The sequence below is a fragment of the Molothrus aeneus genome, chromosome Z (assembly GCF_037042795.1).
Source record: "Molothrus aeneus isolate 106 chromosome Z, BPBGC_Maene_1.0, whole genome shotgun sequence".
NCBI classification, from domain to species: domain Eukaryota; kingdom Metazoa; phylum Chordata; class Aves; order Passeriformes; family Icteridae; genus Molothrus; species Molothrus aeneus.
In genome coordinates, this window is record NC_089680.1 from 1,231,628 (window position 1) to 1,253,846 (window position 22,219).

Below are 22,219 nucleotides of genomic sequence, written 5' to 3' on the forward strand. Positions count from 1 at the left end.
TAAAGTACAAGTATGCTGGTGTTGCTCTCCTTCTTTGCAGGTGCAAGGAAGGCACAAGCGTGTTGGACCCCCACCATGCACTTTCTCAGATTTGCAGGTCAGGATTCATCCAGCAGCTGAATTTTTGTCTCCTGCAAAGGCAGAGAGGAGGAAAGAAAAGCATGACAGCTAAAAAGCCACCTGTGGATCAGTCACAAGCCGACAGAGCTGGAGGCTGCTGGGGGAGCACTTTTCACTGGCAGAAGTGAACAAAGTGGGCAGCTCTTTCCCTTGCTTGGTGTTGAGAGCTGTCAGGCAGTTGTGAGATGGTCTCTGTGCTGGAAATTTCTGTGACAGGAGAGGTAATTTAGCAGCTGCTGAAGTGTGTTGGCCCTCAGCTTCTCCTGCCCTCCTGGATGTGGCCTTAAAAGCCATCTTCTGTGTGTGGGAAGATTGGAATGCTCCTGGCTCCTCCAGGAGGATTCGCTGCTGTCCTGGTGAAGCAGCTTTGAGGCAAAAGTTTGGCATGTGTCAGGGCTTGAACACCAAACTTTTAACTGTGCTGTCTCCCAAATCTGCTGACCTCATCCATGCTGTTTGTTCCCCTGCCTCAGTTTTTCCTCCAGTATTTTTAATTCCCATTTACTCTAGCCTTCAAAACTTACCTGGAGGGGTCAGGTTGGAGGGTGTGGGGAGAAGTGGATCGTCACAGGGTGATCAGAGGGTGAGCAGGTCTCTTTTATTGTCTGAGCAGTCTGTGGTTTGCACAGAGGCTTCAGGCCGGGGCAAGGGTGAGTGTGCCAGCTTACTGCAGGGTTAGATTTTGGTGCAGGGGCACTTTTTGCAAAAGTGTGCAGTGACAGGACAAGGGGGAATTGCTTGCCAACTGACAGAGGGCAGGGTAAGATTAGATATTAGGAAGAAATTCCTGCCTGGGAGGGTGTGAAGCCCTGGCACAGGGTGCCCAGAGAAGCTGTGGCTGCCCCCATTCCTGGAAGGGTTCAAAGCCAGTTTGGATGAGGCCCGGAGTAACCTGGTCTGGTGGAAGGCGTCCCTGCCCATGGCAGGGGGCTGGAACTGGGTCATCTTTAAGGTCCCTTCCAGTCCCAGCCACTCCATGATTCCCCAGCAGCTGTAGGCCATAGGAGGCACCACGCCACAGTCACAACCCTTGAGGGCCCACTCCTTGGGTTATGGGCTCTTTTTTCTTCCCTAACACTGAAATCACTTCTGAGACAAACCACAGCATAAACCAGAATGCAGTGAGCGCTGAGGCAGGCTCTGCCCTCCCTAGCAAGGCTGGGATCAGTGTTCCAATGTATTTGCAAGGGTTAGGCCAGCCTGCTTCTAAGTTAGTTATCAAATCCTCAGGAATTCATCAAAGCTATTAGAACATAAATTGTGCTAAATTAAGAAAGAAGAAGCTAAGAAATGAAATACAAAAACTAGATAACAGATGACTGTGAAACACCTAGACTATAACCAATCACAGGTGCTAAGAAACGGAAGCAGAAAATGGAAGAGCAAAACCAAAGGACCAGTCGAGAAGTGTGTGCTTAGTAGTTTATAGAATCTATAAATATGTGTGTAGTGTAAACAATAAGTGGCTTCTACTTGATCATATTAGTCAGTTATTCAAAAGTCCTAAGTTTCCCACAATAAATCAGTATCTTTGTGATCTCTGCCTCTCTCTGCTCAGCCACAGGGAAGCTCCACAAGAGCTTCCGCTTGCTCCCCTCCATCCAAGGCTCTTCAGGACCATGCAGGGGACAGCAAGAGAGCTGAGCCCACCTGTGCTGTGGGACTGCACTGAGGGAGAGGCAGAGCTGCAGCCCCTGGGCTGACAGGGTGCCTCGTTGTGCTGGTGGGCTGCAACAACATCCCATATGAGCCTTGTGCCCCTCTTGGCAGGCTTGCAGCATGGTTGGCTGGAAGGGACCTTGGAGATCATCTCATTCCGTGCTCCTGCCATGGGCAGGGACATGTTCCACTAGATCAGGTTGCTCCAACCTCTCCAACCTGGCCTGGAACACTTCCAGGGAAGAGGCATCTTCGGATAAGCCCCGATTCCCCTTCTTCTGATGACTCCAGAACTAAGTCTGGAGTGTCCAGGCATAAGCAAGCTCAGCCTCATGCTTAGCCACTAGCAAAACATCTTCTACTTCCACTGTGCTGTCTTGGTCCTCAGATGGAATTTCCAAGTGCTGCCGTGTTGAAATGGCTTTAACAGCATCTTTGGACCGTGTAAGATCAGACTTCCAGGTGTCCATCAGAAAGGTGGCTGCTGCAGCCTCTCCCACAAGAGATCTGTGTCCTTTCAAAACCCAATCCCCACCTGGAATTCTCTGAAACAGCCAAGTTGGCAAACTCATAGACAGAGGTCTAGTAAGGGAGCAGCTAGGGTTACATTAGCACCAGGCTGTACAATGCAGTTTCTCCAACACAGTAAACCAAAAATACGGAGAAAGTTTGTTTTCAGTCAACCAAGAGAACAGATTTGAAATTCCATATTTAAAATCACTGCAATGTAAAGTAATGCTCCAATGAAAGCTCATGAAATATATTTATTCTGAATGATATCAAGGAAAAAAGGGAGCAATTACTTAGCCATGGTATAATTTCATTCATTATTATTAGGTGGATTTAGATTACTTGCTTGCTCGAGATTAGAGATTTGAAATACATGGCTGAAATCCTCTTTCTAATCCAGAATTGCTAAATCCTTGGGTATTTCTCCATGATCATCTTTGATTTGCATCTGTGTTGATGTTCAGGACATAATTTCAGTTCTCTGCCAAATATTTGTTCCTTTCTTCGCCCCTAAACACAGTCCCTGGTTTTCCTGATAACAAACACTGTAGACAAACCAACAGCACCAAGGTTCCACAAGGCTCCCAGCATTTCAGATCTCAGCACACTGTTGTACTTATAAGCTAAAAGCAAAAGAGAATGAACTTTATTGAAACAAAAAGTGCCATCAATATGAAACCACTTGAAAATGTGATTTTCGTTTTTAATTTTAACAGCTCTGTATAATCACAGACTGGGTTGAGTTGTAAGGGACCTAAAAGATCATCTAATTCCAAATGGACAGGAACATCTTCCACCATCCCAGGTTGCTCCAAGCCCCATCCAGCCTGGCCTGGGACACTGCCAGGGATCCAGGGGCAGCCACAGCTGCTCTGGGCACCCTGGGCCAGGGCCTGCCCACCCTCCCAGCCAGCAATTCCTAATTGCCAAGAGCCCAAAATCTGTGCCTGCCCTCTGGCAGTGGGAGCCATTGCCTGGGTGCTGTCCCTGCAGGCCTTGTCCCCAGTCCCTGTGCAGCTCTGCTGGAGCCCCTGGAGGCCCTGGCAGGGGCTCTGAGGTGTCCCTGGAGCTTCTCTTGTGCAGCTCAACAGCCCCAGCTGTGCCAGGCTGGCTCCAGAGCAGAGGGGCTCCAGCCCTGGCAGCAGCTCTGTGGCCTCCTCTGCACTGGCTGCAGCAGCTCCAGCTCCTTGTGCTGTTGCAGTACACAGCACACAGCAAGTACATAAATTTGACAAACTTTCTTTCTTGGGCTGCAGCTGCCAGAGATGAATTCTAACCCCTGTCCCCAGCTGCTGGGTCCCTTTGGCTCTGCCTGCCCACGAGCTGTTGCTGTGTGTGGGGATGTGTCAAAGGAAGGAGAATGCAGACAGAGCTGGTGCTCCAAGAAAGAGGAGCTAAACCGCAGCTGGGTAACTGGGGTGGCTCTCACAGTGCTAACAGGGTTATGCCAATTTACAGTAGGGAAGGTTTTTTTGGTCCTTCACCTTTTCGGAAGAGGGTTTCTAAACCCTACTGGTTCTCACTTAGCCATTTCTCTTGGTGTTAATGTACTCCACAAGGATCTCCAAGGTACCTTGCAGCCAAACTATGCTGCCTGTTTGCCCTTGTCTCTGTTAGGAGGAGAGGTGATTATTTCTGGGTGCTTGTGTGATGTGAATCCTCAGTAAGGTGGAGCAGACTGTGATTTCAGGTTGCACAGTCAAAGGGGAAAGGCATCCAGTCCCATGACTCTGCTCACTGCAGTTTCACCCATGGAAATTTCAGCTACAGAAAGTGTCCCAGCTTTTTACTTTGGGGCACCAGGATGTCATTTCATGTTCACTGCCACATCCTAGGAACTGAACCTCACATCAAGAGAGGGAACAAGGAGTGGTGCTCAGGGACCAGCTCAGAAGGACAGTGTTTAGGCAGCTTCTGAATTGTGGCACTCAGCAGCCTGCTCATTAGTATGGCTGGAAAAGGTATCCATGTTTTCTTATGTAAAATAAAATAAAACCAATAATTGTACGAGGAGGGGAAAAAAACCCAACCACATTTTGTAAAAAAAAAAAATCCCAAAATGAAACCAAACCAAAACAAAACAAGAAAATAAAAACCACCAGAAAACCAGTCTGGTGGAGATGCATCTCCAGCCCTTTTGGTTTTTCATCAGCCTAAACAAATGCTCAGGGCGTGAGTTTGGGTGCTGCCCAGAGCTGTAACCACAGTGGTTGGTGTTTCAGTCACGTCTGGTTTCTAGCTGCTACCTGCTCTCACTCAACTGATTTTTAACTCGCTTGGCATTTTCTGTGCATGCAAGATGTTTGATTAGAGCCCTTGTGTTGCGTGTGTGGAAATAAAAGGCCAGCCAGGAACAGACAACTGATTAGGCATTAGGTGAGGTATAATCCTCCCTAATCACATTTCTAAACGTGGTAGTTGGAGGTGGGATTAGAGTTATTAACATGCGGACAATAAAGCATATAATTTATTTAACAATTACTGGCTCTTTGTGAAGGGGGGGTCTACATGAGGTGTAACCACACAGCAGCTCCTTCATCCTGTGCAGGATGGAGCTGCTGTCAGTGACAAAGCTGGCAGATAGGGATGGATGTCCACTGACATGAAGGGCAGGAAAATAATCAGAAATTCCTCCACAGGACCCCTATTGGAGAACGCCTGACATCTAGATATTAAACAGTAAAGAAATGGAAAAAAAAAAAGAAACCCAAAAAGTGAAAAAAAAAATTACTGAAGTTTTCTAGTCTTCTCTTCCTGAACACAGTGAAATGCAAATGTACAATAATCTAAAAAGCTGTTTAAAAACTTGTAGGATGAAGAACAGGAGGCAAAGGCAACAGCTGGCAAGCAGTGATGTTGTGCAAGTTCAGCAAGGAAGGGAATTCCAGAGCTCCCAGACCAATCCCTGTCCTGACCCTGTCATACAGCTATGCTGGGCACTGTGGTGTTACACCAGAGATTTGCATACCAGGTAGATATTCTGGTAGTCAACAGATTTGTAGTTTTATTCTTGAGTTTATCATGCCTACCTTTGGAGAACTGAGGCTTCATCTTATGATTGTGCTGAGGATGCTTGGGACAGCAAGGGTTTTTTCCTCAGTACATTAAAAAAATCAAAACAAAACAAAAATCCCAAACCTGACAAGCAGACCCAAGGTTAAAACTTTTAGAAACACCAAACCCCCCAACTCTGCACCCCAGCCTGTTGCCTAGGGTAGGTATTACCCTACTGAAGGGTAATTCCAAGTGGCTCCAAGAAGGATGTCAGGTCTGCTGTGCAGCAGGACAGAATGCCAAAGCCTGGGGGCATCTCAGCCTGATCCCAGCACCAAGCAGATGCAGATGAGAAAACCCAACACACAGAGCTCTGCTGTCCATGCTCTCTGATTGCTGCAGTCCAGGAAAAGGCGGGGCCCTGGGCCAGATGCTCTTTGCAGACAAGTTTTGGGCATGGTTTGGGATGTAGGTCAGGCCAGGGACCATTTGCAGCAACGTTTTCCACATGCCTGCCCTGTTTGGAAAGAGGAAAGTCTGGCTCTGTCTGGGTGTTGCTGGTTCCACGCCGGCTGCGTGTCTGGCTGTGGCACCTGCACCATGCTCCGCTGATCTGCTCACACTGCTGCAGGAGGGGGGAAATGAGACTGCTGTGGCCAGCCTCAGACCTGGCGCCAGGTTTAGACCTTGCAGGTTCAGACCCTTCATGCTCTGCTGTGTGTCCGGAGCCAGGCTTGCAGACTGGAAGCAGCCTGAGGAATCTAAAAGTTGAGAGGCTACATTTATAGTCAGGGCAGAAAAATAGAGGGAATTCCTATCATTATTCATCTCACCCTAAAACAACCTCTGAAACAGGCCAGATGAACTGTCCTCTAGAAACTTTAGGATGAGTAACTTAGACTTTGATGTCTAACTCCTAACATTTGGTGAAGTGCATCCAACCATCTGTCTGCTAGGATTTGGTGTTGGAGATAGCCTCAAGGCACTCTCAAAAGCCAGCGCAGGCCTGGCCTGTAAATCCCACAAATGCCTTTTTTTTTTTTGGTATATATTATAGAGCAAAACCATGTTACAAATATTATTCAATGGGAATGAGGTTGGCCCTGTTCCCCTGATCTTCCTCCTCAAGGCTTTGTTCTTGCCACAGACAGCAGCCATGCACCATGGCCCCTGGCTCAGAGCACGGGGATCTTCCACGTAAAGCATTCTGTGAGAAACCTGGCAGCCTCACCAACAGCTGAGGCTGTAGTTGGGTTGTGTCACGGACTTGAGCCATATCAGACGCCAGAAAGTCTTTGTGCTCAGAAAAGGGCAAAAAGACAGGAGAGGAGAATGGCAGGATTCATTCATGGGGACAATCCTATCTATCTGGATCATAAATGGTGCTGGGATAATTCTCTCACTCTTCTCTGCTCCTCACCCTTTTGCTGGGAAGCAAGCTAAGAAGAGATACTGATGTTCTGTTTAAAAAATATTTTTTTCCAAGCCACTAGCCTTAATTTTTAAATGTACTCCGAGTGTAAATTGTCACGGATTTTCTTCTGGCTTTATCTAGCAGCAGGAGACCACTATCTACTGACATTAGCTGTTAAATAAGCGCAAACTACCTGTAACTGTAGCATTGCATGTGCCTGGGGAATTTGTGTAAGCCTGAGCTGATGACAGGGATGGACTTCTGGAAAAAAAAACCAAACCCTGGAACATCTTGAAGAGGCAGAGTTGATTCATTGAATTATGTCTTCATCTGAAAGTGTTGTACTTGCCACTGACACAAATAACCTGTGAGATCATGACTGAAAGAGGATTCATGGGGAAAATATTCTCCCCTATCATTTTGTTAACTTTGTGCATTTGACAGCACATCAGTGTGTCTAGACAGTTCCACGGGTAGGCTGACAATCAGCTGTCTGGCACTGACACGTGGCAGGTGAGACACTGCAGGTGCCTCTCCTCCGGATCAGCTACAGGAGAAACAGCAGGAACATTAGCTGAAGGATGAGAAGATAGCATCCAGGGAAGGAGGATGAGAAAGAAGGCCGAGTGGCTGGCTGTCACTTCTCTAAGCGTTCTCAGGACAGAGCAGTTCTCACACAGAGCATTGTGGCTGTCAGTGCCCGTCAGCAGAGTCATTAGGGCTTGTGCTGGGCACTTTCCTTGGGCAGAGTGACTGCTGGACTCAAACCTGCTCCAGGCATGTCTTCATGGTGTTTCTTAAGAATGGACAGAGTTCAGACTGACATTCCCTGACTCTCTTCCTCCCCAAACAGTGTAATCACCTGCCAAGTTTGGTGCATTGCAAAATCCACCCAGGGCCTGGGTAGCCAGCCAGCCCTGAACTCCACATTGTGCTGGTTACAGCACTCGCAAACCCTGAGATACTGAGCTCCATCGAGAGGTTTTCAATTCTCATTAAACTATAGATGAATCCTGGAAACAGCTTTCCAGATTATTCTTCTGTTTTCTTTAACTTCTAAGGGACTTTTTTCTCTCTGGTGGGCCAGAGTTCGGCTGAACTTCATACACGAAACTAAACAATTGCACCCAATTCAAGGTTCTCCAAAGCATTGTACTGTGATAAAATCACCCACCGAGTGCTTGGGCCAAAATTCTTAGCCTCTGCCCTGCAAAGCACAAACATCTATCCCCTTTCTTATCTAAGGAGAAGTCTGTGGTTACACTGAGCACGGTTAATGTCAAAACTACACACAGAGGACAATGTGGGTCCTTGAGTCCAAAATAAAAAACTTGCTTTAAATCTTTACCTAAATCTTAAATTTAGCTTTTAAGTTTGTAAAAGACACTTGCATTCTTTCTGCAAAGAAGACATAATGTCCTTGGAACATTTCTCATATAATGTCTTTATATGTGCTTGAGGTGCAAACTGTTTTTTTGTTTTGGTTTGTTGGTTGGATTTTTTTGCTTTAATCTTCAAGCCAGTGGATGAGAGCAAGATGCTCCTTCTGAAGGTTGTTACTGTTTTTCTTCTGTTGCTGTAGACTCCAAACTGCTGCAGATTGCTCTTTGTGCAGGCTTGGAAAGCAATGTATCTTGGAATGAACACATAAAGCAGGATCATTGAATGTTAGCCTCTTCCTTTGTTTCTTGCCCTTTGCAGACCACTGCCTCTATTTCAGATGCGGCTCCTTTTTACTGTCCGTGGTGTCATCTCCCATGTTTTCCAAGGTTTTCATCTTTTGCAGCTCATTTTTGCCGTGCTCCCTGGCATGACACACATCAACATGCTGATTAATTCTGAATCTGACTTTTGCAGCCTGTGTGTGGTGATTTCCTTATCTCTGCTTCATAAAACTGTATGATCTGTAATCTGCTTGCCTGCAGCCCTGTCAAACTTGCATGAAGGAGCTGACTCTGCCAGACTGCAGTTTCAGGTTTGGTTTGGTCACATCTACCAGAAGACATACCTCTCCATTTCCATTTCCACCAGCAATACCACTCTAAAGCATTTAAGTTCTCATTTTTGTCCGACCTTTCCTCACCTGTAAGCGTGGAGATCTGAAAAATCAAAAGCTGTCCTTGCCTGTGGCTGGAGGCTGGGAGTCTTTTCTTACTGCCATGTTTCATAAATATTGACAAATTACCTTTACAGACCAATTTTCACAGTGCAGTAAGTGTAGTCACTCAGAATTGGTGTTTTTAAGACAGTTGTCTGAAGGAATCAGGGGTGCGCATCTCAACATGAAGAGCAGGGACTGCGCTCGGGAAAGCAGCAGCTTTAAAAAGAATTTACTGGTCACTGTATCTATTCCTAGTTTTACATAGTAGCCCAGAGTGGAAAGGGGGCCTTTAAATGTGTAAACAAATGACAACTGAACAAAGGCAGAGAACTGTTGTACCACTGTAAATGAATCAAAGGGCTGTTCACGGTTTCAGTGTTCATACTTTAAAAAGAAAACTGAAGAGGTAAAGAAGGTTTGGGATAAACCTGGAAGTTTGGAAATCCTCCTAGCAGGGAAAGACCAAAGAAACTTGGTTTAGAGTGTTTACTTAAGAAAAAATCCTGCTGAGGTGTCTCACTCCCGGTAGCCAAATATTTACATAGGATAAAGATTTGTATGTGAAGACATCAGTGTGACAAAACAAAACCAACAAAAAGGCAAAACGAGATTTGATGGCATGAAGATAAAAGAGAGAGGCCCCCATTTTCACCACACCAACCCACCAGGCAGATAGGGGATCCTTCTGAACCCAGATTTGTCATCAGAGCTGAGCTGCCTTTCCTGCAACAGCTCACAGCTGCAAAGGTTGTGGACCCAAAAAGGGATCCTTTGGGGAAATTATTTGGTCTTTGAAGTGAACAACACACCATAATGGGTGTAATGCTCCGTCTTAGTCATGAATTTGTAGACTCTGGTAAAATGTTAATTTTTGACCTTTCGGTCTCTTGCAGGCAGAACACGGCGTGAGGAGAACAACTGCCCACATATTGCTGAGATGTGGTCTGTGTGGCCAGCAAGGCACCTCCTACATATAACACAGGGCAAAACTTACTGCCGCAGAGTGGAGTTTGCTGTGCTGAGAGGGGACAGGTGCCCACCCCCGGCTTGATCCTAAACTGGGGGAGGACACAGCCAGCTGACTCTAACACCACCCAGCAGTGGCAGGGATCTCTCCTCGTGTTCTCCCCAGCTCCTCGCAAACACAGCGGCTGTCACAGCATCGCTCCAGGGCTGTCCAGAGCAAGGAGCTCCTTCTCCCGTCACCCCAGACAAGGAAACCAGCCCCTGGTAATGCAGGATACCAGGGATGGAGGCTCTGACACAGGCTGCCCTGGGGATTACATAGAAAAACTATCAGTTGACTGCAAGCACTGTGAGAAGGGTAGACATTTTTTCTTTTTTTTTGCATCAGTTATTCATCATGATACATGCCAAGAGCTAAAATAAACAACATGACAGCATTGTAGTGATAAAGCCCCCACTATATTTTTAAGGCCTAATTTTTTTTATGGCAACAGTTTTATTTTGTGTTATCTTCACCTGCTCAACAGTAAAATATGTTTTATATCTATAAATGAATCTAGGCAAGAAAGGATTTGTCAAGTCCTTTAAATTCTTGCTTGATTTATTTAGTCCATCAGAATAAATCTTTTAAGATGATAACTTTTAATCAAAACTTTAAAACTGATAATGTAATACATCACTAGTTTTTAAAAACACAAGGAGAATGGCCAAAATCCGTAAATAAATATTTAGACCAATAAAACAAAAAGAAAACTTCTACCTCAAAGTGTTCTAAACACTTCTTCAACTAGTATAGACAATATACACAGAGATCACTCCCAACTCAGCTACCAATCTTGCACAGATGGTGTAGAAAACTGGGGTAAATCTCATTGAGACTAATCTATACAAACATATGCTTAATTAGCATAGTGCATCTTACACAGTGTAAAACAGAAACAGACTGTATTGCAATAACTGATCACGGCATAAATTGGTTTATTTTGATCCTTCCTACAGAGCCACAAATTATTTGTTCTTGATTATTTTGCAGATTTCAGTGTAATGAATTAATGTTAGTTTCCTGGAAAAAGCAAATTAAAAAAGAAATAAAGATGATAAAAAAATTAATCATACCAGGTTTGCGTTTATACTGAATTTTGTTTCTATGACTGGTCCCACTGGCTTATTCACTGCATAGATTTAAACACGTACTCAGATCCTTCCTGGACCAAGGCCTACCATTAATTAAGAAACAAAGCTATTGTCCCCCAGGCCTGCTCAGAAATTACACTTGTTTATTTAAGTCAATAGAGATAAACTTGTGTAAATCTCTTTGTAAACAAGGCTATTTCACTTTAATGATTGCTTATTTGGGGTTACTATAAATGTGTTTCTAATCAACTAATCCAAAATAGAGGATGTAGGCAGATGAATGGTGCAGTATTTGGAAGAATAAAAAAGGACAAAGGAATAATTTGAGGAAAAACAGAAATGCTGGCAACATGAAAAGTTTCTACACAATGAAAAACAGAACTGGGGAAGGAAAAGCCAGTTTCAGTGCATGAAAGTTTCCTGTCAATTTCAGCACAAAATCAATCAGGTAATGCAGCAGAGGAATTAAAAATTTGAGTGTCTGATTGTGCCCAAGTTGTCTGTCAATTCATTACACTTTTGGTTACTGAGGGCAACTGGGTTTATGTGCACAAAGGCACTAGGAATTAAGGTAAGTTAAGGCAGTTAAATCATTTATTCATCAAAATCATACAGAGTAAATTAAGAACAGATATATAGGTCTTCTCATTGTGCTTTGAATGTCTCAAGGGAGATGTCACTTCTAAGGATTATGTCTAACTCCATTCCATCTGATGAAAGCACTGTGCTTTATACCACAAACACCAACCAGTTTGTGCAATGATGGGTCAAGAAAGGCAGAACTTTGCTTTTAGCTTATTATTTTGAATAGTGGTTATTTCTTAAGTCTGCTTTGCCAAGGGGATAAGACAGACACAGCAGGCTTACATCAAGAGCTGTCAAGTTTTATTTTTTGTCAATATTTTTTTCACTGTGGAACTGATTCCTCTTTATTTTTTTTTTGGCTTTGTTTTGAAATCTTCCAACAGCCCAGTCTGAAATGACAGTGATTTGTGTAATATTGGAAACATACTTCTGCATTTCAGAAGAGGTAGTGAACAGATTTGTGTTTCAAAGTTTCAGAGGTTATTCATTGCATTACTGAAATAATTAATAATTTCAATATTGGAAAGATAAGAATAACAGAAATATGCAATGCCTTTTTTATGTATTTTGCTGTTATTTCCAGCCATAGGTTGCAGCATATTTTATTAAGTTTGAGAAGTTTTGTGAGTATTTAATTTATGCTGGTGTGACTGAGTAAAGTTGCTGTTTATTTTGGAGATTTTTATGCCTCATGCAATGGCTTTATTTAAATTTATGACATTAAATCTCTTCTCTAGTCACTTTAATGCAATGCCCATTTTGACGTTACGCCAGACATTACTTGTCTTGAAAATCAACTGACATGTTCCTCATGATGTGACAGGGAAAGCAGAGTGTGGTTTTCTCTTTAACCCTCTTTGCGCAGCCAGAAGAACTGGTACAGCGTGAAGCTGTGTGCAAGCTTGACGAGATACAAGGAAAAGGGGCTTAATCCATATTTAACCCTCAGAGGGAGACACAATCTCAGTCCTCCAGGAGGTTTTTCATGCTGGTACCAACAATAGGGGTGGTTTTTGTTGTACTGCTTCCCCCGCGGCAGGCAGTCCTGCAATGCCATGGACAGGCTGTTTCCATGTTTGGCCATGAAGTAATGCAGAGTGAAAGGGGATCTGTGCCTTTCACAGCTTCCAGACTCAGTGCCATTCCCTCTTTCATAATGTTTTGCAGATTTGTGCAAGGGGAAAGTTACTTCCATGTAAGTTTGGAGAGAAAATAATGTGCTCAGATGGCATTAAGAGAAAGCAGGGAAGCAACACTGCAGCCAGTGATGCAAGAGAAAAAGCACCTATTGAAGTACAGAATAGTTCTCCAACAGAATGAGCTAAGAAATCTAGGAACGTTTAACAGTGGTTTTCCATGGATTTGTGGTTGTTTTTATACACAGAAGTAAACACTATACCCTGACTTGGATGGGAACCACAAGGACCACGAGTCCAATCTCTGGCCCTGCACAGACACCTCAGCAATCCCACCCTGTCCCTGAGGGTTCTGTCCAAATGCTCCTGGAGCTCTGGCAGAGCCCAGCTCCTGCCCTGCCCCAGCAATCCCACCCTGTGCATCCCTGGCAGTGCTGTCCAAAGGCTCCTGGAGCTCTGGTGGCCTCGGGGCTGTGCCCATTCCCTGGGGAGCCTGGGCAGTGCCAGCACCCTCTGGGGAAGAGCCTTTCCCTGATATCCAAACTAAACCCCCCTGGAACAGCTCCAGCTGTGCCCTGGGTCCTGTTAGCGGTCACCAGAGAGAAAAGATCAGTGCCTGACCCTTCAGCTCCCTTCATGAGGAACCTGCAGACCAGGGTGAGGATTTCCCCAGTCATACATTGTCACCTGGTCTTGAACGGATCTTTTTGTATCACACCTCTGCTCAAAGCTCTTCCATTTTTTTTCAGTTTAACACATCATTTTGACATGTTGGTAATAATGACTTAAACACAAAAACTATCTACTCTGCCTCCAAGACCTGTCCTCCTGGCATTGCACTTTGCACTTGTCTCTACCTCCACACAGGGATACCTGCTAGTGTTGAGTCATTCAGAAATCCTAGGTGTCTTTGAAGGTACCTGATATTGCTGTTGTATTTCCTTTGGTCACAGGCTTTGAGAAGTCAACACGTATCCTCTATAGCACACCATAGCCAGCTACTGCTTCATCATATTTTTCTAGGTCTAGGGTTATTTCATACAATCACAGAGTGGTTTGGGTTTGAAGGGACCTTGCAGATCATCTTGTTCCACAGGCAGGACACCTTCCACTAGACCAAGTTGCTCAACCTCTTTTGTTCTTTTTAGCAGACAGATGAGAGATACAACTGAGCTGTTGCTGTCTCTGCACATGACATCCTTTGTGAGGATGTTGAACTGCTCACACACACTCAGAGACCTTAAGGGAGATGCTCATGTTCTCGCACTGCAGCCTCAAATCCTAATGGGACTGACAGCCATTTGTAGCTAATGTCCAAAATGTGCTGCTGAGCTATGTGGTTTGAGAAACGTGGACCTGGAGTGAGTCCGGAGGAGGCCACGGAGCTGCTGCCAGGGCTGGAGCCCCTCTGCTCTGGAGCCAGCCTGGCACAGCTGGGGCTGTTGAGCTGCACAAGAGAAGGCTCCAAGAAGACGTCACTGAGCACTTTCAGTACCTAAGGGAATCCCATAAAAAAGATGGAGAGCAACTTTTACAGAGCAGATAATGAAAGGACAAGGGGAAATAGTTTTAAATAAAAAAGGAAAACTTAGATTTTATTTTAGGAAGAAATTCTTGCCCTCAGGGTGGTGAGGCTCCGGCCCAGGGTGCCCAGAGCAGCTGTGGCTGCCCCTGGATCCCTGGAAATGTCCAAGGGCAGGTTGGACAGGGATTGGAGTAACCTGGGATAGTGGAAGCTGTCCCTGCCCATGGCAGGGGGTGGAATGAGATGAACTTCCAGCCTTCCAACCCAAACTACTCTAGGATTCTGTGACTAATTAAAAGGACATAGCAATATCCAGCTTTGGTGTCAGGGATCAAGTTTTGCAGTTTGTTTTACTAAATCAAGTATTATTTCACAGAATTATAAAATAGTTTGGATTTGGATTTGCATGAGACCTTTAAAGGTCATCCAGTCTTACTCCTCTGCCAAAGGCAGGGATAACTTCAGTGAGATCAGGTGTCTGAAAGCCCTGTCAAACCTGACCTTGAATGTTTCCAGGGATGTGGCATCCACCAGCTCTCTGGCCAGCCTATGCCAGTGCTTCATCACCCTCATCAAAAAAAACTTCTTCCCAATGCCCAATCTAAATCAATGCTCTTTCTGGAGGTACAGGCGTACAGCTGGGAGCTCTTTCTAGAGGAGGTGCACATCCTGCCTGCCTGCCTGCCCTTCTCCACAGCCCCCCTGCTTCTGAGGTAACTTCTGGGCTCTGGGATTTGCAGCCATGATGCTGCCTTCCTCCATCGACTTTCTTCCTCCTGCTGCTTGCAATTTCCTTTCCTAGAAAAAGGTTTATGCAAATGTTGGATTTGTGTGCATGCATAAGGGTCCCCCAGCATCAGCTGGCCAACCTTTTGACTGATTTCAACCACACCTGAAAGAGAAGTAGAGCTTCTGGAAACACAAAGTCTGTTGAGCTTCATGGCAAGCAGCAGCCATGTCAGGGAAGACACGTGTTGTTAAGTGCTCTGCCGGGGAGAAAGGCAGGCAGAGCTCAGCCTTATCAGCACTCCTTGGCTTCCTTGGCAGTAGATAAGGGGCAGGCAGCTGGCCAGCCAGAGCACACACATCCCTGAACCAAGCACAGCATGTGCTGCTCCAGACAGAAGGCCACACAAGTAGGTTGGGGACATAAAAGGGAGATTTGGCTGTATCAGGAATCAGCCTTGGAGATAGGAGGAGAGGGAGCCATGAATCTGTTGCAGAGGAGAGGTGAAGGGAATGTCTGATGCAAATCCATAGGAGAACTGAGCTTAATTAAACTACTCTTCATAGGAAAAATAATCTCTCTGAATGCAGTGAAACCTCCATAAAGCAAGTGCAGTGTTGCCTGAATAGTCTGTATGTGTTTCCAGGCACAACATGACTGGAACACCTTATCTTTCAAAAACATGATGGCAATCTCTCAGATGCTCTGCTTTGTCTGCAGAGGAGATCTTCTCCATTTCACTTCGCTGTTAATTTCATGACCAGCTTGAATCTCAAACGTTTGGAACTGGCTGAAAATGCTACCAAAAAAATTAGACCACATGTCTGCTTCAAGCTGGGAAAATCCAGGCACAGACGAGGCAAGAGGGGGATTTCTGTGAGTCCACATTCTGTAGAAGGGCTAAATATTGTGAGGTGTCTCACCTTGCTCCTGGGAATACCAACCCTGTTGAGATGGGAGCTGTGCCCAAGACACTGAATCATAACACCTACATCAGAGAGTGCAGAAACCCTCTCAGTCTAGAAAATGAGCATGACTCTGGAGAGACAACTGCTATGTTAGGGAGAGGTGACCTCAGGTGTGAAGGAAGTGGCTTGAAGTGGAGATATATGATATATACTAAAGTATCGAAAAGGCAAAAGCAAAAAAAAAACCAAAAAACCAGAGGATCTCCAACAGACCTACAGCAAATCTGGAACTGACCTTCTCACCTCAACAAACACCATTAAATTCCCACCTTATGGCTTCCCACCTGTAGAATCATAGAATGTTAAGAGGTTGGAAGTAACCTTAAGAGTTCATCTGACCCCCACTGCCATGTGCAGGGACACCTTCCACAATACAGGTTGGCCCAAGCCCCATCCAACCTGGCTTTGAGCACTTCCAGGGTTGGGGAATCCACAACCTCCTTGGGCAACCTGTCCCAGTGTCTCTCGACCCTCATAGCAAAGAATTTCTTTCTAAGATCTAGCCTAAACATCCCTTCTTTCAATTTCTACCCATTCCCCCTTGTCCTGTCACTGCAGTCCCTGACAGAGAATCCCTCTCTGGCTTCCGTGTGGGCCCTTTTGGATACTGGAAGGTGCTGCGAGGTCTCCACAGAAAATTTCTCTTTTCCAGGCTGAATAGCCCCAGAGAACCTGCTGGGTATCCTTGCAAAGGTCTCTACAGACACAACAGCCATGGGTTTCACAGTGGGTCCCCAAATATGCACTGTCACAACAGGCTCTGATTCCCTTATGGTGACCCTGGGCCCCTGCTGGGGCACAGGAATCTGGTTACCTTTCACCATTACCTCAACACAAGTGGTTAAAGCTTTGCAGATACTATTGAGGACAGTAGCTAAAAAAAACCCAGCATATGGGGGAACCCCTATGTTAAGAGTTAAGAGTGTGTAAAGAGTTACTGAGTTTGGGGTGCAGGCAGCAGAGGGAGGCTGGGCAGGCTCTGGGGCTGCCTTGTGTCCATGTCACACCTTGGGACCCCTGCCCTGGAACTGTTGTGCCATTGCTGGACATGGAGCTGTGGGCAGTTTGAATCTATTTAGAACAACAAAATCGTTCAGGCTGGAGAAGCTCTCTGAGACCAGTGAGTCCAACTGTGACACCAGCACTGCCAAGGCCACCACTGACCCATGTCCCCAAGTGCCACATCCACATGGCTTTTAAATCCCTCCAGGGATGGAGACTCCACCACTGCCCTGGGCAACTTGTACCAGGGGTGGGCAGCCCTTTCCGTGAAGGAATTTTCCCAATGTCCAACCTCAACATCACCTGGGGCCGTTTCCCCTCCTCCTGTCCCTGTTCCCTGGAGCACAGCCCGACCCCCCCGGCTGTCCCCTCCTGTCAGGAGCTGTGCAGAGCCACAAGGGCCCCCCTGAGCCTCCTTTGCTCCAGGCTCAGCCCCTTCCCAGCTCCCTCAGCCTCTCCTGGGGCTCCAGCCCCTTCCCAGCTCCGTTCCCTGCCCTGGACACGCTCCAGCCCCTCAGGGTCTCTCTTGTCCTGAGGGCCCAGAGCTGTCCCCGGCACTGGAAGTGCCTCAGCAGTGCCGGCACAGGGGGGCGGTCGCTGCCCTGGTCGTAGTGTCACACTATTGCCGGTAGAAGCCAGGTGCCACAGCCCACCCGTGCAGATCCCAGCTGGAGTCCAGCGGCAATTCCCGCCGGGAATCGATGCACTCATTCTCAGCTTCCACCGAGCCCGCCGCGGAAGGATATGGAGCGGGGGCGCCGCACTGCGGCTGCGCTGCAGCAGCTCATCCAAGCCTCCGACGCGCGCCGATCAGCCTCCCGCGGCGGGCGCGCGCGATGTGACTGACAGCCGAACCAACCAATGAGCGCTGCGACCTCGACCCGCCTCCCTTCGCCTCACGCCTGTTTCTTCCACTCCCCTTCCCTTGTCTTTTTTTTTTTTCACGCTGCGGGCACCCTATTCGCGATTCTGTCTGCCAATTAGACCCATGGACCAATCGCAGTGCGGATCTTTAAAGAAAAGATAAAGGTAGCCAATGGGCGGCCTCCCCGCCCAGCGGCGGGGGCGGGGCGGCTCGGGGGGCGGGCCCTCAGAGGAGGTAACGCTGAGGGAAGAGGCGGCGGCCGCACAGCACTCGGAGGGACGGAGGAGGATAAGGAAGGGGAGAGGAGGAAGAAGGAGGCGAAGGAGCGGTGGCTCTCGGCGGATCCTGGTGGCTCCCGGTAGGTGCTGGTGGGTACCGGGCCCGGGGTCCTGCCCCATGGGCAGGGTCGCTCCGCTGGCGCTGCGCGGGCCGTGAGGAACCGTCCGGGCCTGGTCCCGGCGGGGCCGGGGGCGCCTCCCTACGCCCTCGCCCTTTTTGTTGTGGTGGGACCCGGGCTTGGTTATCCCGCTACCGCCGGCATTACCCCCGGGCTGTGGTGGGAGGGCCGCGCTGTGCTGCCCGTGTGTGTGTGGGTGAGGGGAGGGAGGAATAAAGAAGTTGTGCCGCTCCCTCTCTCCCCCGCTCTCCCTCTCCCCCGCTCCTTCTTTCCCCCGCTCCCTCCCTCCGTGCCCGGTGTGTTTTCCTTGCAGGGGTCTGCAGAATATCCCGAGCTGGAAGGGACCCGCGGGGATCATCGCGTCCAGCTCTTACCGCTGCACAGGACACCCCTATGTGCCTCCTGGACGTGCAGTCAGGGCTGTGTGTGCGAAACTCCGTGGAGTTTTGGAGGAGAAAGTTAGCAGCGGTGTGGGGTGAGGGATTGTGTTTGGAGCTAAGAGTTTGTGTTTGGGATGGTGAGGCCTCGCCTCACCCTTTTGTCTGTCCCCTCTCCTTGTCTGCAGAGCCGCGGGTGTAAAATACACACAGCCCACGTGAGTAAGGACTCGAGGTTACTGGTTTTATTCACGCCTTTAATGCTGCAGCATCCTGTGTGTTGTCAGTGGGCAGGGGTAGGTGGGATACTGGGGAGAAATTCCTCCCTGCGAGGGTAGTGAGGTGCTGACACAGGCTGCCCAGAGGAGCTGTGGCAGCTCCATCCCTGGGTATTGTTTGTAAACAAACACAACCTGGTAATGTCTCATCTGTCTCGATAAGTGCATAAAGGAAGCTCTGTCGTGATAAGGGCAAGTGGTTGGTGTTGTTGCTGCAGAGTTGTGGAGTTCCTGTTTGTAGGGTTTTTTGGTTTGTTTTTTTTTTTTTATTTTGTGGAGAGTGGAAGGGAAGAGAAGTGCAATGCAGCGTAGTCTTTTAGTGTTCACTCTGGGGAAATAAAAGAACGGAAAAAAGCGTGTGAATGAGCGAAGAGCTCTTGTGATGATTGTGGAGAGCTGTTGAACAGCTGGCATTCAGGCTGCAGGCTGGTCTTGTGTCTCTTTGGTCGTCCGTCACAGTTTCTGACTGAGAAAAACCCAACACGTGTGTTGTGCTCTTTTCAAATGCTTGTGAGTGGGGTAGCATTAGGAAAAAGTTTGTTTACTGGGCTAACCAAAACAAGTGTCTCCAAAAACCTGCAGCCTGTGTGTGTATTGTGTGTGGAGCTCATGCTGTCACAGTCCAGGGGTGTAAAGGGGTTAGATTCCATTGGTAGTGAGAGGTTCATAATAACAGCTTGTTAGGAGGCCGCAGGTAACAGCAGGTTTGTCTTTTCTCAAGCGTTCTGTCTTAGCCTGGAGAGCTGTACTTTCAGACTGATTCATGACATTACTGCTGTGGGGGCTGGCCTCTGCAGTGAGGGACTGATTAGCTGTTGCTCTGTTCTCCAGGCTGGAAAAGAAACACCCTCTGGTTGAGGTGAGAGGCCAGCAGAGCGAGGTTGCTTGTTTAGATTTTCTCATGCTTTGTCGAGGTGTTGGTGCGTGAGTGGGTTGTTTGTGTGCTCCTTCTGAGGCACAGCTTTCAAACTTCTAACATTTACAGGATCTGGTGAATTCGGGGGGGATGAGAGAGTGTGAGTAAAGGAGGTGTCTGTGAAGTCCCTTCCTCCCTTTGCTTAGCACTATCATGATGAAAGATAACGTTAGTTACAAATGCCTTGAAGAAGTGGAAGGGGAGGGTCTTGTTTAAGGTGTTTTCCACTTGAAGATGAGTCTGAGCATATGTTGGACAGCATCTTGGGGTGTTGAAAAGAGTAACCTGGCAGCTGATTGTTGTTCTGCAGTTGCGTGGGTCAGATACACAGACAGTCAACAAAAGGAGTGTAAGTGTTTGAAGATCCAGTTTTTTTTTCATTGAAGAGGCTGGATGTGCGTGATAGAACCTTGGAGAAGAATTCATCAGCTTTCCTGAGGTTTTGTTTAACAGTAAAAGAAGCAGGACAATTGAAGCAATTGAAAAAATGAGGTTAAGATTTGGTCTCTGAATTGTTCTCTTGTTTCCTTCCACCCGGCAGCTAGATTGACCAACAAAATCAAATACCCTGGAGTTGCACAGTGAATCTCCAAATGAAAGGCTCTCCCTGGGTCCTCCTCCATCTTCCTGTTCCACTTGATCTTTCAGAAGTCTTGAGCACCAGTTGATATAATTGAGTTTATTGGAGCTCAAAAAACCCTCCCTGCTACTGAGGGCAACTTTAAAAAACAAACCTTGTTTCCATCTCTCTAATCCCTTTCCCACTAAAGTACTGGGAGAACAGGCTTTGTAGTATGTTCTGGGTAACAATGAATCGGAGCTCTGCTTGAGACTGAAGCAAATTCCTAAGTTTTGTTTGTATAAAGAACAGTACGCAAAGTTTTAATTATTATAAAAAGTATTCCAGAGTTTTCAAATGTATTCAGTGCTGCCTTAATGGTTGTGCATGTAAATGCCCTGTAATTGAAAGCATCCATTTATGGGCCTGACTTGCTAAGTGAGCTGTAAATTCTGCTTTTCAGATTGGATTTAATGACTTTTATCATAAAGCCATAAACTGGTTGTGAACTGTGCCGAGAGGCAAACAATACCTAAGCTTACTTTGCCAAAATATTTGTAATTGTTGATTTGTTAAACTGAATTGCTGCAGGTCATGCGATGGGATTAGGTTTTTGTAATAGAATGGAGAGTACAGGCAGCCCTGTGCTCAATACTCTCTGGGCTAGAAGAAATTGGCTACTGCAGAAAACCTCTCTAAACATTCCTCTCCACTTGCAGTAACAGAAGCTCCATTGCAAACAGTAAGCCTTCATTCCAGATGACTTTTTGCTCTGATTGTGTGTTTGACAGCCACAGTGTGAACGAAGACCAAGCAGAGACTGCAAGAGGGGGGCTCCTGAGTCTCCCATCAGTTTAGTCTGGGGCTTGAGCTTGGTTTAAAACCCTGGAGCAATAGGAGATTAACATCAGATAGATATATAACATAATGGAACCTTGCTTATCAAGGGGGTGGGGGGCTGGCTTGTCTGAGGAACACTAGGCCTCTATTGAAAGTGAACTCACATTAACTAATTGTTAAATGCAATTGTTTGGGCTTTAACAAAGTGGAGGAGCTGCTAAGCTATAAACTGAAACAGGTACCTAGGTAACTGATAGCAGCTCTGTGAATATTCCTGTCAAATTTAGCCCAGGAGTATTTATTTTCTAAAATAATGAAGCTGACACTTGCCTGTCGCACATGGAAAATTTTAGTTAAAATTATTGAGGTGAGAAGGGCTTAAACTGCTGTGTTTTGGAGTGCTTAGTCACTGCTTTTCTGGGGCTGTTAATGTCCTTTGAGTTTTAAGAAGCAGTACTCTGATCTTGTTCATAATACTGAATAAGTGGAAGAATTTTGCGTCTTTGTAAAGACAGGTGGATTCGCCAGCTACAGTTGTGGAAGTTTTCCTCTTCTGCAGTTTTAGGAGAGTTGCTAAAATACATTGGGCCCTCCAGGAGTTTAATCAAAGGTCAATAAAATTAGCAACTCTTTCTTCTCATGTCTCCTGTTGCAGCCAGTTTTAGTATGCCAGGAGTGCGTGTGTTAGATGGAGTGCTAATTTTTTAATAGCAACACACCTTTTCATTACTGCATTGGCTACAATTTGAGGTAGCCCTTAGTAATTGAAGAAAAATCCAGCTTCCCAAGCTTTTTTAAGATCATGATCATGCTTGTTTAGTTCTGTATATGAGAAATTTGAGTTTTCTCATTTGATTCATAAAAAGACTTCATGGAGTGAGTGACATATACAGTCATGATAGGTGAGTAACTATGTTTTCAATGAGTATAGTTATGTAGAGTTTCAAGATGCATTGCAATACTAGAGCATGGTAAACTTAAAAAGATGTGTAAATTGAGTCTCTGTATAGGCATGTTTCAATTTCTCGCTGTAAAGCTGGCCCAGAGGAGGAAATCACTTTGCTCCTCCTTCCCTCCAAGGTCACAAGCATCATGCCTTGAATTTCATCAGCCTGTGTCAAAACAGAACCAGGACCTTGGTCTTGC

At 46.4% G+C, this 22,219-nt stretch overlaps 1 protein-coding gene across 3 annotated transcripts in view; it reads left to right on the top strand.

The window, feature by feature from the left end:
* The first annotated feature begins 17,950 nt into the window (after window positions 1-17,950).
* The window catches only part of SMAD2 (SMAD family member 2), a 49,975-nt gene continuing 45,706 nt past the window's right edge, over window positions 17,951-22,219 (top strand). For all 3 annotated transcript variants that reach the window (XM_066568880.1, XM_066568881.1, XM_066568882.1), the window contains exon 1: window positions 17,951-18,064. The gene's annotated coding sequence lies outside the window, so the exon portion shown is untranslated. The remainder of the gene's footprint in view (window positions 18,065-22,219) is intronic.